At 43.1% G+C, this 13,203-nt stretch overlaps 2 long non-coding RNA genes across 7 annotated transcripts in view; both read left to right on the top strand.

The window, feature by feature from the left end:
* The window catches only part of LOC139060172 (uncharacterized), a 113,465-nt gene that overhangs the window by 32,914 nt on the left and 67,348 nt on the right, over positions 1-13,203 (top strand). The gene's annotated exons all lie outside the window — the stretch shown is intronic.
* The window catches only part of LOC139060171 (uncharacterized), a 50,825-nt gene that overhangs the window by 21,851 nt on the left and 15,771 nt on the right, over positions 1-13,203 (top strand). For 4 of the 6 annotated variants that reach the window (XR_011514640.1, XR_011514637.1, XR_011514635.1 and 1 more), the window contains exon 6: positions 12,633-12,954. This is a non-coding gene — a long non-coding RNA (uncharacterized lncRNA). The remainder of the gene's footprint in view (positions 1-12,632; positions 12,955-13,203) is intronic. The other 2 variants (XR_011514638.1, XR_011514639.1) reach the window with 2 other exon arrangements.

Consider the following 13,203-nt stretch of genomic DNA (forward strand, 5'->3'; position numbering starts at 1 on the left):
CATTATTAATCATTAGCAAACGCGCTCTAAAGAGGCGAGTTGAACGTGTAGCACGGAAAAGGGAATATATATTGGTACATTCCTATTTGTACTCTGTAAATAGCTGTAAGCCTTCATTAACTTTACTTCAAGTTTCCGCCGCTTAAAAAAAATAAACATGTGAAGAACCGCCTAATGTTGACAAGCAGGTAAAGAAGCAAGTGAGGCGTGTAGAATCTAAGCTCCAGTATTAGTTAAGTCCCCGTGCTACTGCCGAGCGTTTCTGTGAGGAAATGCAAAAATTCGATATTATACTATGAACTACTCGTCGTGAGCAAACCTGTTTTAGCGGAATAAAATCAACGTGACTGCTGTAGAAGTCATATATAGCCAGCTTTGTGACATACTTGTTGCACCGCGGCAGGTATGGTATCATAACTGGATTCCTATAGGCTATGCTTTTGTGATTGTCTATCCGCGTATGAAAAACCCGCAATGGGCTGGTCTGCGTCGCTTCGGCTGGCACTGTAGCGTTGCCTTCGAGAGCTGCATTGTTGTCTAAGAACTTAGCTCTTTGAATAAACGTTCGCAAAGGAAGACGTCGTAAAAATATATTTGAGACGACCACCATAAGTATACAAGCAGAGAGAACGAGGGCGAACAAACGAAAACACCGCAGAAAGCGCCCGGACAACGCCCGAACTGTAGCAGACGACAGGCGCGAGTCCGTGCCCTGACGTCACGCGAGCGGCGCTCGCAGCGCCGCTCGTGTTCGTTCTCGGGGCTAATAGCCAAGCCGATCCATGCCTAAAGCTTCCCAAAATGGCCGATTGCATCGTCGAAGTCGTTAATACACTCTAATCGTTCACTTGATTTTTCGCTGCATTGGAAATGCAAGCGGTTAATTTCGCCGAATGAAATGTCTCGACGCTTTTCAGCGCCCGTCTCGTGCTTCTGAAAAGAGCTTGCGGTATTGGCGTGAACAGACAGGCAAGTGGACGTATTTATTCTACAGTTATTGAACAGTTACTTATCGATGCATCTTGAAGTTAGCCTAGAAGCTGTCGTTAAAAGTTCCGTCTTTCAGTAGACCTTGTGCAGCGTACTCTCAGCTCAATACGAAATTCTTTACTGCGTTCTCGAGTTTTGTTTAACGGTAATGAGAAGGAGTTAGATAATGCACATAGGCAAGGTTTTGTCTGGTCTTGCAGGAGTCCCAGGTGCTTTTTCCGCCGCGTACACTGTCGCAATCGTTACACGTCTGAGGAACCAGACTGGCGGCGCATAGGTAAAGCCGGCTGCCAGTGCAAGCCGCAGTCCCCTACATTGTCGCTATAAAGAGGAAATTTGTACGTGTACTAAGGGTACGCAACGTTTCTTTGTTCAGTATAATTTGGCGGTGCCTCCAGCAGAGAAAATGTGGATCACGTACTGCTCCTTCGGTTTGGGCTCGGCAATGCCTCCGCGTGGCGGGCGCGTTTAAGAGGAAGTTTTAAAGCCTGTTTCACATGATGCGACTGCAACGACGAAAATCGGTGCTGTCGCACGCGTCGCAATGCGATTTTTAGAGGGCTCATTTCACATGATTGCGATTTTAACAATGCGACTGGTGCGACGCCCAGGGTTGCTTAGTGCCAGGTTTCGTGGCACACGCTGCATAATTCATTTATTGTAGTGAATAAAACGTTTACACTATAATATTATTGACTTCTTTTGATTATAAGCAAATAATATGTACGTTTACTCATTTAAAAACGTTAGTTAAGATTTGTCTTGGGGTGCGCGACGGCGGTTTCTGTAGTTCAGTGCGACATCGCGCACGTAAACAGCTGTTCGTAGGTGGTTCAGCGGTGTGTGTTGCCTTATCTACCTTCTATGACCGTTTTGTTCTGCCTGTGCTACAACAATCTGCAAGATGACCTATCGACAAGTTCATATAGCTACCCTCACCGTATATGCAGTATTCGGAATTCGGCTGCCACGAAGTTGTCGTGTCAGCCCAACAAGATCCTCGCGCTACCCGTGCTCGGCGTCAGCGTCTAGAGAAATGATGCGTGTATATTGCCTGTCATTGCGCATATGTGGTGCCTGCTCCTAGCCATATTCTTACGCCAAACGCAACAAGAAGCACCAACCCGAACGCCCGCGTGTGCCCCTGAACGAAGCCTCAAACGATCTGTGTGATTACGACGTGGAATGAAAATTGTGTTGTGAAATTCAACCTTAGCGCTAGCCTGGTTCGTCCATCGCCGTGCTTGCGCTGCGAATATATATATGGGAGCCCCCTCTCAATATTTCTAAAGGCGCAAAAGCCGACGCATCAAATGTTTCGAGCAGTTACCGTCACTTTTGTAGAAACCTGTACGTTGTAACATAGCATTCTAAAAGACACGCTTCTCGTCCACTTTGTTGTCCCGTGTCTCGCGCTGGTAGTATACTCGGAACTTCTAACAAGAATACCATATCAATACGCGCTATTCATAATGCAGGATCGTAGGCCCACGGCAGGCGCACTTGCCGTAGAATTTTTCAGCTTTCTGCTCAGCCTCGCACGCCTCTCACGGTTAGCCTGTTTTGTGGAAATAAATATTATTATATTATTAATGTTATTAGATATTATGGTTTCTTCACTGTAATTTATAGCAATCGTCCAGATTTCTTAAGCTAGTCATGCATTTAACCTGTATTAGATCAACATTGTTACGACATGCTTATGGGAGTCATTTCAAACTAGATTGCTCAGCCAGAGAAAGTACAAATGCAAGCCTCAATGTTTATTCCAATTTGGTATTCCTATACATTATATTGTCAGAATTTTATGCCTGCTTGCATTTCCTGCAATTCAATGTTCAGAGCTGGAAAAACTGATTCCTTTTCTTGCTGTCGAATGGCTGCTTCAATGTCGATAGCAAGCTATAATTATTCATTTCGAAAGTGTTAAGCAATGACTATATGTCTAAGCTTATCAGTGCGTTTTTGTTCCACGAACACTTTTAAGTTTTCTCTCTCCCTCTCATTGACAGCCATGGAATGAAACCGTTCACTTTCATATGTATCAGAATGCAAACATTCTGAAATTTGTCCTGAACATTTGTCTGCGTCCTATAGTGTGCATGTTTGTATTAAGTTCTGGGGTTACAATCGCAGTGATCTACACATATTGTTATATTGCAAGAAACAAATTTATTTCACTTTGTTTTCAAATCTACAATGTGGCCATGCAGTAACGACTGCATTAATAAGCAAAAAAGAAAACTGCAGATTCAGTGTACGTGTTGGAATCTATGCGAAGTGAAGTTTTTGTCAAGTGGTCAATTAAATGCTGTTAAAGTAACTGCGATATATACCATTTGTCTTATTTTCAACAATCCAGCTTGTCATCTTTTGCAAGGTTTGCTTATGCACCGCATAGGTCACAACCTTAATGTCATGTAATCTTTATGCATTACACTGTTCACAAACCATACCGAAACGCAAACGGCAGTTAATGTAGATGCACGCTGCGAGACATCAACACAGTGACGTTTGTTGAGCAAGGAATGGTGCGAGGTGTATGCAGATGAATGAATGACGTGCTTATGTACTTATTTATTTATATACCTCGCAGGCTGCAAGGTTGGAGTATTATGCAAGGGGGAATAAAAAAGTTGTTACAAAAGGAAGAAGGGCACAACATTAAAAAGAACAGCAAAAAAAGCAGTACCACTACATTGCACCAACTAGCCCAATGTGTTTTACTGGCACATTATACAATACTTAACAAACAATAACAGAAAAAGTTACTGCCCATGCACCCTGTACAGACGGTAAACCAGCGAAGCTGAAATGTGCAGCCCCGGTTTTTATCACTGGGTTAATTCCAATGGCTTATTAAAGTCTTTCTATATTATTGGTTATGTCTGTGTTTCTTAATGAGGTTATGCACATGTTTGGCTTGGGTTTATCACATTGTTTATTTGGAATGCCGCACATTGCACTTTGCAAGATCACCATCTTCGAAAGTGCAATGAGCAGCGGTTCATTGTGTTAATCCAGGTGGTCCGTCGAAGTCTTTCTGAATTATGTTACGCATTTGTGTTTTGTAATGCGTTAATCATAATGTTTATGACTCAGTTATGCACTGTAGTTACCAAGTGACACACCGGGGCTGCACATTTCATTTAATTAAATACAGGGACACATTTTTGAACCTATAGGGAAGTCTGAGAGAGACTTCTGCACGCGCGCTCTGCTGCTAGAGAGAAATGACGTCACTATCGGTGTAGCCATTGGCCCGCCACACCTTTGCTGCAAGATAATTATGACATCATGATCTTGTCTTAACCCCGTCCCACTCTGTGTCCCTTCCTTGGAATAATGCGTAGATAAATGTTTATGTGTTAAATGCATAAGCAATTTCTATGTCTACCCAACAAGAAATGTCTCCGTCCCTCATGTAAGACGAACAATGGCTCACAACCCCCGAAACAATGGCTCATACCCCTACGCTAGGGTTCTTGTGATCGGACCATGAGTGTTTCGCCTAGGCATATACAGCTTCACTCTAAAAAGAATGAACACCTTTCTGCTAGATACCAAGATAATCTCATGAGGTGTTCTAACAAATGAAAGTTTATTGACCATGCCGAGTAAATGCTGGTCGACAAGCAATAAATCGAATTTACACAAAAAGCAGAAGCAAGATCTGATGCGTGTCCATACAGATCCCAACAGGAAACGCATCCATCTCTGAAAGTGTAACAGCGGCCATGCTGACACAAGATTCTCCCAGTGTATTTGCATCTACAGCATCCATAATTTCTCTAGGCAGCCGATCTCCACAGAATGCTAGCTTCTTCCTCTACAATGCACTCTCCACATCTGAGCGTGCATCGTAGAGGAAGAAGCTAGCATTCTGTGCAGATCGGCTGCCTAGAGAAATTACGGAAGCTGTAGATCTAAAAATGCTGGGTTAATCTTGACATCACGGCCCCCGCTAAAAATGGATGCATTTCCCGTCAGGAAATGCACATGAATTTTTGCTTCTCCTTTTTGTGTATGTTCAGTCTATTGCTTGTCAGCGAGCATTTACTCGGTGTGTACATTAAACTTTTGATTGTTAGATCATCACGGTTTTCTTGTTTGTCCTATGTGTTCTTTGGTGCCATTTGCAGCCAGGCTATTCGTTTTTTTTTTTTTAGACTGCAGCAAGTCACTTTAATAGCCCTCATGATACCTTATAAAATCTTTCATTTGGCCAATGTAGCAAGAATTTACAGTGTGAAGCAGTAAGAACAGGGTATGCTAACTTCTAATTAAAAGGTTTATTGTGAAAGTGCAGTGATCTATAAAGGTTACCACAAAGTAGTGCAGCAATAAAACCTGATAAAGACTAGTGCTTGATGAAACCAAACATAAAAGCAGGAAAGGGGGAAAATACGTATAGATATACAAGTCCAGGGAAAAAAAACAGTGATGACCAAGTGTGCAAGTGGCTACCTTCCAGGAAACTCATTTTTTCCCCAATGGCATGGAACTGGAAGAATGTGCTTGCATTGCATAAGCAAACTGTCAGTCTGTCTATTGGAATAACAACAGTGTTTCTTGAAAGGTGCTGGCATGCAGGATTGGCAATTGTAATTATTTTTTCCTGCACTTGGAATTTTTCTCTATTTTCTTTCTGTAGCATATTTATTTATGTTTGGCTGCATCAAGCACCAATTTTTATCTATCCTTCAATGATGTCTTTCTTTTTCTGGGGAAAATTCGGGGAAGGCAGGAGATGGAAATTCAAGACGATGAGCAACATGATAACAAGGTGAAAGTAGGAGCCAACGTTTCCACACGTGGACTTTGAAGAAGACAAGTCCACTTGTCGAAACGTTGGCTCCTGCTTTCACCTTGTTCTCGTTTTGCTCATCGCCCTTTTACAACTCGCCACATTTTTACAAATGAACCTCAGTTGAAAGTTAGTCCTCATCCATATCTAGTGTCATCCTGTTGATACTGCTCCATGCTATGCAATCTTGCAACATTTGTGTGTGTATGTGTGCACACGTGTGGATTTGGATGCGAGATCGGGCCCTTGGGCAGAGGTATCATTCTTCTCCTGTGCAGCCTTATGAATTCATTAACTATACTGCAACAGAAATGCAATGGACAGGAACGAAGTGAACACACAGAGCGCTTCGTTCTTGTGTGTTGTCTATCTGTTGCACTTTAGTTAATAATGAATACACACAAACTCATCTAGTTTTCAGTTATTATGTCAGGCTTATAAGCCCGCTTGTGTCCTGGAATAACTGCATGGCTATGTATCCTGTAATTTAATTTCTGGCCATGTGCTGGCAAGTCGCGTGTTAATCTCTTGATTTTCCTGACAATCTTGTGTGATGTGCAGGCCCAGACAGTTTCTGGTGAATCCATGCAGGGTGTTGTGCAGGGTGTAATCTGCATTACAAGTGCTGCTTTGATTGCTTTCCGTTCAGCTTTTCTAGGTGTAGGATGACCTAAAATGGTACTCACTTATATGGGGTTTAGTTTTATGTAGTGTCATACTACTGTTACACTGCTATTGCCAGATCAGTGTACTATATGTGCCTTATGTTTGCTTGCATCTTCGTGATTAGCAACCTCCTGTGTTTGTTTGGCAGCTGCATATAATCTCCTGGCCTAATTGTTTGTCCCCATATTTCACGGTATGGGCCTGTTGTGTTTCAACTTCACGTACTCCCGAGGTTGCCTTTCTGAAGGGAGGGGTGTTTGCATCTCATATGCTAACTGGCATAGTATCTTGGGACGAGGTTCTGAGCTCTTGAGACAAAGAATTTGTGCTGCAGGCTGCAACTCTACTCTGTCTAGGTGCTTGTTCGTTAGCTCTTTCTCATAGAGGTCTTCAAGCATGGTACAGTTGGAAAGACCTGTTATTACTACCCGATGCCTGTATTCGATGAGTTGTCTTTTTTGTGTGCTGTTGGTAATTCATACCGTACCATACCTTGGACACAAGCACAGCATCTGCGATTTTCTATAGTATCCGCTCGCCCACCCCCGTTATTTCGAGATTATTCTTTTCACCATGTGTGGAAGTTGCGTCCAGGCATTGCATAATTGTTTCACCCACATGCTGGCTCTGCCGTCATGGGCTTACACTAGCTGAGGATTTGTGGATGTTGACTTGCGGGCATATTTGTCCAGCTATGTGGATCACTATGTGCAATCTGGGGTAGTTCTTGATTCTAGTCTTTCTTTTTTTCTGACGTCGATATGAGCTGACTTATCAGAAAGCGAGAGGCCAGACTAGCCAAGAAAGTCTGCAGTGTTGTCGAGGGCTTGTTGCATCATTTTTGATTTCTGTATAAGATAGCTTTCCCACAGACTGTAATACACCATAGGCTGTAGTGTTTCGTGTAGTATGCCCGTGTTGTTGGTGTGTGTGGGCTAAACGTACCTCCAACTCTCACCTGGAATTTTCTGTCTTTCAGAAAGTTAGTTTAAGTGTTCTACCAGAAATGTTTTTGCACATCGTTCCTCTTATTAGAGCAGCATGAGGTACTGCTGTTAACCCTTTAATGACGAGACATATAAATACCGAGAAAACATGTTTATTGTTCTATCTAAATATGCAAAACACGTCAAGAGTAAGCATAATCAACAAAAAGAAAAAATATTTTGCAGAAATTTTTCAGCAATAGAGGGAAAACCCCAGGCAGGAAACTGGAAGTGGGCTTCACCCCATTGAAGCCACCTAGCTTTATTTTCCATTTGTATAGACAGCTCTTATCATATGTGAACCAGAGGTGCCCATTTCATTTGCTTTACATCAGATGTGCGACACCAATGCAGCTGCATACGTTGCATTGCCCTGTCTCCTCTGAACTTGCTTGCACAAGACAGTGAGTCACGTGCCAAACTTCTTCTTCCTCGTCCAGTGTTCCTGCTCTAAACCAACAAATTGACAACCAACAATGCTTGCTGCTTGTCATTCAGTGTTGGCCGAAGACATTTAGCTAGAAACTTCGTACTCGATACTTAAACTCGACAAGAAAAAAATTCTTTTTTGGTGTGTTGCCTGTAGGCAACACTCGTCAATAAAGGGTTAAAAGCCTCTTCACTCTGTTCATTTTTTCATAAGCGGTATTACACAATGTCCTGCAATAAAGTTTCTGCTGCTTATGGCCCACTCATATCTGCCAGAAGGGACAACTCTTGAAAAAGGTTTTCTTTGTGCTATGTGTGCGACGTAGTATGAGCATTCATGCCTTGACATTTATACATCTGTATAACCAGCTTCTTGACAGAGTACTTGCTATACCTGATCATGCTTACTTGTGCAGTGCTGTTGAACAATACATAATGATGCAATGAATATTTACACACTTGAATTATCACGAAAGATGGTTGTTTTACAATTCTGCGCTTTGCTTTCTATTGGTGTTAGATTTTGCATAAGCATGCCCCCCGTGCAATAGCATTTTGAAGTGTAAGGGTTCAATAAAAGGTGATGAACTAAATCTAAGTGCAAGAGCTTTTTTTCGCACCTATGACTCCCATCGAAATGCGACTTCCATGGCTGGCAAATCAATCCCTCGCCTTGTGTTAGCAGCAGAATGCTATAGCCACAGTGGCAGGTGAACAAATTGAAGAACAATATTTCTGTCTATAATTTTTTTTTCTTGCCTGTATGTAAGTAAAGTTTGGAATAAGTTTGTCATTGCAAAAAAGCCCAGTTTGTGTTCTTTTATTGAATAAACCACATATTGTGTATAGTTGAAATGCAGAAATTTGTTCTAAAATCCTCAGGTGATATATGTTCTTGCAAGTAGCATGGTATTTCATTACTTACAAAGATAGTAATCGCAGCGGATATCGTTATATGGGTTTACACACTAATATATGTGATCACAAACTTATTAGAAACTTACTAGAAACATGTAAGGCATGAATGCTTCTGCACACTTGATCAGCTGTGAACGTGCAAGAACTGCTTGTACTGGCTGACTTCACTGCACAGTTTAGATTTACTTTTCTTCAGCGTGTCGTTTTATACTGTTTTATCCACACAAGAACAGGGCGTTTGCCTGCTTTTCGCATTGTTGCACGAGTTCTACATAATTGTGCAGGAGGGTACGTTGTCACTGTATTTACTTAATCTACTAGCTGTGCAGTTAGTTACCTTGCAGAGCAAGTGTTCATACAGATGCAGTAAGGATACAAAGTCCGCAACATAGTCAATGTTTATTGGTTTCTGTGCAAGAAAAAAAAAATTCTCCAGCGAAGAGGTGCAACCAAACGTGCATGTAATATTTTATTCAAGCCACGGATTTAATGCTATCGTAGCAAATTCATTACGATAGCCTACACTTTTGCTCTGTCAGATTTAATAAGAGGCAAGATAAGCTTTCAAGATGCATCGGGAAATTCGTGCTTGAAAACCGACAAGAAAATGCAACTGAACGGTACCGCGTTCAGCGCAACGTTGAAACTTTGGGTACTTTGCTGTCTTGTCATTTGCCCTTGACGAGGTTGAAATAATTCAGGCTGCTCCGTAAGCGCGATTTTTGCATGCTACTCAAAACATTGTAGCGACCTCGTCGTCTGCTGGGGATCGAACACCTCCTAGCACTGACAACTCGCAAAGGCGTACGAAGCAAACGTGAAAATGCACTTCATTTGCTGTGCAGAGTGTCAACAAACGCATAGAAATCGGAGAATGCAATCTGCGGTACAAGTTTTTTATTCTCCCTTCGCGTACGTACCGAATTCGACGATCCACGTCTCCGCGTATTGCACTTGTCGATCGAGACGCCATTTTCCAAAACAAACCAGCGAAATAGCTCCTTTGGCAGCTCTCCGCGCAATTTCGACGGAAAATCGCAGCGATCGGTGCGACGGTGCGACTGTGCGACCAACCGGTTGGTCGCAGCCGAAAATCGGGGGGTCGGCACTGCGACTGCGATTTTCATCGCAAACGACGGAAATCGCACTTCCGGTGCGACGAAAATCGCATCATGTGAAACAGGCATAACTCGGGTGTTCCAATCTAAATACATGTAAACGGAGTATTCGTTTTTCTCGGCAACCACTGCACCAAATTTGACGAGGTTTGTTACATTTAAAACAAAAGCTTAGAATCTAGAATTTCTGCTGGGTACACAAAAGATTTAAGCGAAACAATTAAAGCAGAGCGGGGCATGGTGCTTTCAGTGCCCAATTTTTTATACCATGTAGTCTGCGTCAGTCTGATAAAAAGGTCAACAAAGAGTGATACTGCACTAAATCAAGTATCTTGAAATTGGGAGACATACTAGGGATGCTTCTGCAGCAGACATGATTGGCCAGAGAGGTTAACAATGTACAGCTGCTTGCAGTGACCAAATGCACAGCACCATCAGTTTTGTGCCATGCTATAGTTCTATCAAAACCGCCTAAAATTCTTGCAGCTTTTTAGGAAAGGATTAGTGGCACATAACAGTGTGCCTATTTTTCCTGTTTTTTGAATGTATATTTTGCTCCCACGTAGCTGATGTGACTCAAAGGTTTATAGTCCTGAAAGCTTGTTTGCTTTGTTATGAATGTTACCAAAAACTTACGTGTGCAAGCTTACCCCTGCCCACACTAACGCAGACCCAGTGAGTTTATTTAGTATGGAAAGCTAAAACAATGTAGTGGCTGCACTATTGTTATGAATCTGTTGTAATGATAGATGTTGCTGATTTTATGGAGTGCTTGTTTTCATCACTCAGGATATCACCCAAAATGCTAGGAGGCAGAAAAAAAAAAAGATGTATATATTGTTCACAAGATATGGTTGAGTAGAGACTGGGTGGTGGCAACTGATTGAGGGAACGAGCTCACCTGCGGATCTTGCGACCACAAGAGGTTCAAGTAGATTTTATCGCATTAAAGTGCAACAAGTGACTAGAAAAAAAAGACTGGGCATGTCATCAAAAGATACTGTTGGGAACAAAAGTCTATGGATCTACACGCACCATGAAATACCCAAATTTCTTTTCTTACTTCCCATGTTGGCATACACTGGTCCACAGTAAAGTTGCAAAATGGGGCGGGCCCTCCATTTCATTCCTACTTGACAAAGTTGAGATTTCTTAATTCCACTCTTTTTAACTCCCCAGAATGCCAAGAGTTGTACTATTTCTCCAACTTTAAATGAAATTCTTACTATAGTTGTTTACTAGTTGTGCCTTTCAACAAAAAACTTATTTTTGAAGTTCTAACAACATTGCAGATAATGTTATGCTTCTTTAACAAGAACATATTTGCTTTGTGACCTTTCATTTTTGCAGTGCGTTGCGAGCTGTATAATCTCTCTCATATCTACTCTTCTTGACAGTACATGCATGTTACCTGCGCAAGTGTAATTTATGAATAAATAATGTGATTGCAGAATATATTCAGTAATGTTAATCTATAATGGCATCAATTGGGCAGATGTAGTTGGAATGGAACTGGCACAGTCCTGTAGTGCTAAACCTTCCCTAGTATAAGACTGCAAAAACAGGTTTGCCAATTACTCTAAACTAGACTAGGCCAAATTTTTTTACATTTATAAGTTTTTACTGAATACTGGCTCTTTCATTATCTACCTATAGGTCACTATCTCTGCCGTGGTACTTACCAACAAAATGGTATTCTACTTATCGTGAAATTCTGAAGTCCTGGAGACTGTTCCAATGAGGAGCTTTAATTGCACTTAAACACTAACCTTTAGTTGCCAAGAATGATTCTATTTAGCAAGAGCATGCTTGGACTATGACACAAGGATGGAGGCCAAAAAAGTTACTGCCCTTCCACTGCTGTGAAGCGGGTTGCAAGCGAAGCTTGGGATCTGAGGCTCTTTGTAACGCCTCACGGCGAGGGCGGCACGTCAACGTCGACCCCTTTCTCGAATGAGTTCCCGGTGCCATCAATCAAACACTGCCTGTTCTTTGGCCAAACGCACAACACGGGGCCTGCTCCCACTGCCATTCCTTCAATGCAGCCTGCTCTTTGGCAGAACAGACCAAACGCGGCCTCCCCATCTGACTGCTGGGCCTGAACTGGTGTGGGAAACTGCGGGTGTAGGGCGAGCAAACACGCGAACACACCCTTTCCCTCCTCTGGAAGAAGGGGATGCCCATGATTGGCTCATGCCTTGCGCTGCTTCTACTTACCCACCTTAAAGGCAGCGTTTGATGAACTGACAGTGGCTGAATCGGTTAGCGTGGTGGTCTCGCGATCCGGAGGTCGGTGGTTCGAATCCGCAGCCTGATAAGCAATTTCTATTTTTGCGCAGCTTGGGTTTTTTCGCGCGGTAACACCGACACCAGTGAGGCAATACAAGCTTCTGTTAGAAAGGTCGCAAATGGTTGCATCTTATGCCCGTTCCCGTTGATGTGGACATTCAGTGTTATTTTTCACTGTCAGAAGTATCCTTGAAGAAAGGGGGGGGGGGGGTCAACAAAGTATCAGCACTAAAGAAGCAACGTCGACGTACATGGTAGTTGAAATAAATCGATGATTAAATGTTGATTATGCTGTCATGTACGACGCACAAATTGTTAGATGGATCTGGCGAGCTTCAAGCTCACGTGTCAGCACTCTCATTGGCCTGTTGAGCATGTTGAGCTGACGCCGCTACGACAATGGGACGCTCACCGCTTCTGTTGTAACAGTTCCTCCTGCTCGGGCTGACTTGCCGGCCTCCCGTCATTCTGGAACTTGGCTCCGTGGGTGTGTCACGTACCTTGGACGCGCATGCGTGGTCCCCTTGGCCGAGCCCTGTCAACAATGGTATCGTCGATCTACCGCAGAACGAGGGAGCGCCTACGTGCGGCACTAGCTTTGGCGGATGACGGAATCATCACCTGGCAACGCGGGCAATGCACCAGCATGAACATCGGATCCGGCGCGCAATATAAAAGCCCGCCACAACTGCTCTCTGCTGGGCACGACGCCGCTACGACAATGGGACGCTCACCGCTTCTGTTGTTACAGGTTAGTTACCTGGACAATACCAGTGGCTATAAGTGCAATAATCGCTGTCTAATAGCGGTGTCGTGCCCGATTGAGCTCTATGACAGTGTCAAACGCGCACTGTGCTGCTTTGTGCGACTTGTTGCGATTGATGCTGCCTGGGGATGTCGAACTTAATCCTGGACCTGAAGATTCTGTTTTAGACATTGTACGCAGGATAGCAGCAGGCCAAACTGCAATTTTGGTGGAGCTTAAGGGGATAAAAGAGAA

Source organism: Dermacentor albipictus, chromosome 5 (genome assembly GCF_038994185.2).
Source record: "Dermacentor albipictus isolate Rhodes 1998 colony chromosome 5, USDA_Dalb.pri_finalv2, whole genome shotgun sequence".
Taxonomy (NCBI): Eukaryota; Metazoa; Arthropoda; class Arachnida; order Ixodida; family Ixodidae; genus Dermacentor; species Dermacentor albipictus.